This window comes from Carex rostrata, chromosome 30 (genome assembly GCF_964058835.1).
Source record: "Carex rostrata chromosome 30, lpCarRost1.2, whole genome shotgun sequence".
NCBI lineage: Eukaryota > Viridiplantae > Streptophyta > Magnoliopsida > Poales > Cyperaceae > Carex > Carex rostrata.
The window spans coordinates 627,005-633,069 of NC_135947.1; the positions used below are offsets into that span (position 1 = coordinate 627,005).

Below are 6,065 nucleotides of genomic sequence, written 5' to 3' on the forward strand. Positions count from 1 at the left end.
TCCATTAAGCAAGCAAATATCAACCTGAAAGTACTTCAAGATACTAAAAATTAAAACAAATATTCCAATCTTTTCAAATGGCCCATGACAAATATTACAATCTTGCAACCAACTAAAGTACACAAATAAATCAACAAACTATTACACTTTTGCAAATAAGTCCACAAAAGTGACAAAATAGCAAAGATTAGAAACAACAGCTTTGCAAATCACCTATTTCTCTAGGTTTCCTGCTCATCTAACTTGTTTGCCTCTGAGTTGTCCTGCTAAACAATAAGAGTAACAACTCATATACACTACAAGATAAAAAATTTGCACTCTGTCAATATCTTCGACACTGGATTAGCATGTCACGCTTACTTTTTCTTTATGGAGAAGTAAAAAGAGAAAAGTCTGGTTAAACTGGTTTTATTTTCCCTTTTCTTAAAAATAGTTTGCGGTTTTTAAATAAAAACTAGTTAATTGAATATTTTTCCAGTTCACTTGTAAACAAGAATTAATCTGAATATTGCTGACTAAACAAGAATTTTGCATTGGTTGATTTTGACTAACCTTCTAATATACCTGTGCCATGTAGATGAATCTTTTGCTAAGCATTGGTTGATGTTTTTTTCCTGCAAACAACAAAAATAAATTGAAAATTGATTGCAGAATGACATTTACATCTTATACATCAATTTCCAGAATGACATTTACCTCTTATTGGTGCTTGGTCGAGAATTTGGAGCATTCTCTGGATCCTCGGAAACACTAGCTTTGCATGTTCTTTCTTGATGGCCAAATTGATTGCATATCTTACATTTTTGTCTTCTTTTGTTCAACTCCAAACAACCGGGAATCCTCTCCTTTCTGGGCCTACCGGGTGGTCTTTTCATTGGAGGTGGCTTCAATTTGAATCCAGGATCAACAGTTACCTATTGTGACTTGTCAGTCATAGGTCTGATCACACCCTTATATGCAACTCTGAATTTAGCAATTGAGAAATACTCGTGCACATAATCCTCCATACATGCTCCTCTAATTGTGTAAATGAATGCAATGGTTGTTAGTTTGTAATAATCTAGAAGTCAATAATACGATAAATTATCATAAAGCTTTGTTCATGAATTGAATGTTTATTTATATATCATTTTGTTGCCTTGAGTATTATTGAATTTATGGATCATTTCGAGTTCATGACTGAAATTGTGAAACTCCATAATATAAATGATATATACTCTTAAAAAGTCACTGACCAAGGTAATTAGCAGGAACACTAATTACCGCGATAAGGTTAGTATGTGGATTAAAAGATGGTTAAGTTTTACAAACCACCTGACACGAGATGTCATTTTAATCACATAGATACATGTTCTAGGAACATGGTATTTGACAGACCCCGAATGAAACATTAAATAGAATTGTGTTCGTGTCATTTATGTTTTCATTCAGTGTCAAGTTCTACAGTATGAGGTATTTATCGTTCCCACTAAGAAATATGTATGTGTGAGTGTTATCTAATGATGTCCGTAAAAAGCAGTCATAACAGTGGCATTTCCATATGTATAGCTTAGCTGAGGAAGTGATAGTTTACCAAGAATACTATTTGTCCCTCATATCTCTATACGAGCTATAGCATCACTGGGCCCCTTGATAGAGTAAGATTATCTGCTAGCGGTATAATTACAAGAGTAATTATGTTTGATAATCTGCTCAAGATCAAGAAAAGATTCAGTTAGCAAGGATGGCACACATCTACCTTGAAACTAATCTGATAACTATGAGACAGAAGAACAGACACAAGTAAATTGTTTACTGGATCATGATATTGTACTGTACAGCATCATCTGTGTAATTGGATGGTCATGATGTGTTGCCAGATGCCGCTCATGATTATAGAAGTTAAAATAGTTTTAACTCTATTTACCAACATAACACAGATCCTATTGGGTCACACCATATAGGAGTTAATCGGAGAATCTTATTGTGATTGATTATAAATTGGTTATGATCAATAGTAAGATGGTTATAATTAATTATACGTGTTATAATTAAATTATAAATGTTATGTAAAAATAACAAGCAAAAACATTGGTTAATTTATAAACGTGTGTGACACGTTGTATAAAAGTTAACCGGTTAATTTATAAATGTGCCGGGCACGTTGTATAAATTACCGAAACAACAACCGCAAGAAATATAATTGTTTAGAATAATTATACAAATATTATTTGTATTCAGGTCGAGGGCATTCGGGTCTTTTCAGATTCGTCCTTATCCGCATGACGTGTCATCGATCCTATCCAGATGACACATCATCGATCTTATCCACATGTCATCATCCTTATCCATTCAATGGCATATCTTGTAAATAGGCCGAACTTGGAGGGCATTTTGGTCTTTTGGCAACCGACTCTAAACCCTATAAATAGGGGTGGAGGGGTAGAGAGAAAAACTCACTAATTCACACGTATTGTTTCGTGCAGAATCGAATTGGTATTTTCTCTCTTTCTCTGTTTCTCTCCCAAATAGTGTTTCGGTTGAGAAAAGAAAGTTATAAGTAGTTGATGTATAATCTTGCGGGTTGTTGTGAAGTATATTTACAGGATTGATGAATAGTGTTTTAACAAATTTTGCAGTATGTCAATTTTACTTATTGATGAAACTGAGCAACCGAAAATTCGTGTTTACGGGTTTTCGTCTTTTTCTCCGTGAATAGTGTTTTTGCATAATTCTACGGTTTATAGTATTTCTGGCAAAAGAAATAAACCACTCTCCGGTTAGTCCTGGTGGATAACCGATAGAGGCATCAGACGTCTGATGCTCCGAGGAGAATCATTCCCGTGATGTAGCTCTACTCGCTCGGTCTGCATTCCAACTGTGATTTGGAAACAAGGTATAAATATGCTATATTAATCTATTTAATTGGTAAGCAGATTAAAGTTTTAGAAATCAATCATGGAGTAGATCTGTAAAAGGATTAAATTGGGTTTTGATGCCAAAGGAATACTGAAGGTGGACCGCCTTGGAAAGTTTCCTGACATACCCCATTTAATCCTGAGCTTAAGTTGGCCGTAGAAATTTTTGTTCTACGGTCATTCCGCAGCTTAAGCCTAAACGGGTTTTGGTTACCCCGAAACCCAACAATGGTATGTATGCATGGCTTGCCAGTAAGTTGCCACTCTTTACATGTACACTCCTTTCTATCCAATTCCACCGCATGCCTCCATGGCTTGCCTTCCGAGTCCATTCCACTCACCTCCGCACAGTTATTACCACCTCGACTGATTTTGACCCTACTCATGTTCTTACTCTTTGCATTCAACTATTGGATGACATTTGGAAGAATAACACCTTCAAGTTTATTCCCTATTGTTCTCATTTTGGCAAATGTTACTATTATCAATTGCCGAATCTGATCAACGAGATCAACAACATGCAAACCCTTGTACTCTTTGATCCAACTATTAAAACTCTCTGATATGTTATTATTCACATAGTCACACTTTGTTAGCTCAGAGAACTTACTCCTACACCAAAGGTGCTTGTGATTCTTCCCGAGAAATTTGATAGCTGCTGGTGCTGCTTCTTTAATCATACCCAAGTGGTATTCGCTCTTCTCTATGGTGTACACCTTTACTCCTACACCATGGAACTTCTTTTTGAAGTTTGACATCAAATGTCTCATGCATTCCCTATGCTCAGCATCGGGGAATACGCTTGCAATAGCACTTTCAAGTCCCTTTCCTGCATCTGAAGATATTGTCAAACCCGGTGGAGTTCCAATTGCCATTTTCAGCTGAGCCATGAACCATCCCCATTTTTCGGTTATTTCCAGGTCAAAAACTCCATATGCAACTGGATACAACCAGTTGTGCCCATCAACACCTGCAGCAGCCGCCAATTGACCCTTATACCAGCCCGTCAAATGAGTTGAATCAACACCCAAATATGGTCTACATCCATGTAGAAACCCATCGATACATGGTTTCAGAGCCACAAATATCTTGCTAAACACCATCTTATTGCCAACCCTTTTGCAATCTATCTCAACAATACTCCCCGGACATCTTTTCTCCAACTCACATTTAAAATTGTACATCAATTGAAAGCTTTCCTCCCACGACCCGTGGATGGTTTCAAGAGCAGCTTTCCTTCCCTTCCAAGCCTTGTCATAAGACACCTTGACATGAAACTCGTATTCTAACTTATTCTTTACAGCCTTGGCTCCAGCCGAGGGATTCTTTCTTAACCAATCTCCCACTTATCTGATACCCAAGAACTAGAAGCCATTTTTTCGTCAACCATGGTAGTGGATGGGCAAGAATGATTAGGGTTTAATACCTTCACCTGTAATTATGAACAAAAGTTATATTTACATATTCATCACATATTTGAATCATAAATCTATGTGCCTAAATTATGCATGCATATCATGAAGGTGTTGTTATCTTGGAGTCTAGAGGCATGAATTCTCCAAGGACAACTAGGATCTTTGCATTTTCCTATGAACCTTCCCTTGTTCGACTTCACCGTACAAACTTCAAACTCATTCTTAATTGCAAAATGCCTCAATGACTTCTTAAAGGCATCTACATTGGGAAATAATTCACCGACCTCTATTTTAGGATTTTCAGGGTCAAATGCAATGACCCGTTCACTATCAATCGCATCATCTATAGTTGCCTCCTCATCCTCCAAAATAGAATCTGGACCAATGTACTCCTCATGTACAGCCTCATCATCGTGGCAATAAATATCTTCATCATTAACACCCACATATTCATTAGGATCAGGATCAGGATCATTAAAGGTTGAAGGCTCCCCTGCAATCTGTCTGGTCTAAGATGCCCCTACCTGACTACCAAGTGCAATAGATGGGGCTTGCTGGGATGAAGTGTTACACCCCTGAGAGCTTTCCAATTGGCTCTGATTAATAGGTGCAACAGATGGTGTTGGCTGGCATGGAGTGCATGGATTTTCCTTTCCATCCGTGTCCATTTCAGAAGTTCTTTTATTGTCGCAATTCTGAAATTTGAAGGACAAAGGACAAAATGATTAAAAAGATGATCGCTAAAGGAATATCGAATCACTTTCAAGTTTCATAAATTATATATATTCTCTTTGATCATGATAAACATGAGGTTTGAAAATAACTCATGATCCCTATAAAATATATATAAATTGATCTAAATTAACCTAAAAAGTCAGAACCTTGAGCTAAAAGTCACTAATTCTCCAATCTGGGCTGTGTACTAAGTCAGCACCTTATCTTGAAATCTCACTATCTGGTATACACAAAATAGAAAAGGATAAATATTTGAGGGAGCAATTTCACCTAAGAATATAAACAAGGGAAACAACAGTAAGATAACACAAAAATTAAATAAAAAAAACATAAGATTTGAATAAATTACATTGTTCGATAGGGGTATTTCTCAGTTATGAGGATTATGTGCACGAATTTTGAAATATAATTGTGCACAAATTTTGTATGAAGTCATAGACAAACACTAGCTAATAGATTTGAAATTAATGAACTGACCTGATCATCCCAAGGCTTGTCATGGTTGTAAATCACAGCAGCCGTAAAACTCCTAGTCGGGTTGATACCTGTACCAGTAATCGGTATAGTTGCTAGGTGCACTAGGAATACTGAGAATCCAATAGGTAGAGGTGCCAAGATCTGAAGTAAAAAATTCCAGAAACTAACAAGTCACTGACATGTATTAATTATATTTAACAAGAAAGCTTATTGTACATTTTATTGTAAAATTAAAATTGTACATATTGAGAATAAAAATAGCAGTATATGATGGCATTAATGTAGATGCGTAATTCCAGAAATAGCAGTACACTTGATGAGCACTGTTGCGGAGGAGCGTGTCTCCAGGCGGAAGGGAGAACGCGGAAGGGAGAAGGCGGAAGGGAATGGGGCTAGGTTCGTCTCCACGCGGAAGGGAGATGGCGGAAGCGATTGGGGCTAGGGTTCGTCTCTGAATAGTGAATACGCTGAGTTCCTGTTTTTACATTAAAGGTATTTTGGGTATTATATTTTTTTTAATTTTTTTTAAAGATTAATACAT

General features: G+C 36.7%; 1 pseudogene across 1 annotated transcript; it reads right to left on the reverse strand.

The window, feature by feature from the left end:
* Window positions 1–202: 202 nt before the first annotated feature.
* Window positions 203–4,980, reverse strand: LOC144546865 (uncharacterized; annotated as a pseudogene). The gene is made up of 7 exons (XR_013508892.1): window positions 4,886–4,980; window positions 4,464–4,816; window positions 4,324–4,329; window positions 3,175–4,242; window positions 697–1,060; window positions 565–614; window positions 203–266 (listed from the first exon to the last, which is right to left on the reverse strand). The product of XR_013508892.1 is annotated as an uncharacterized LOC144546865 (transcript).
* Window positions 4,981–6,065: the final 1,085 nt, after the last annotated feature.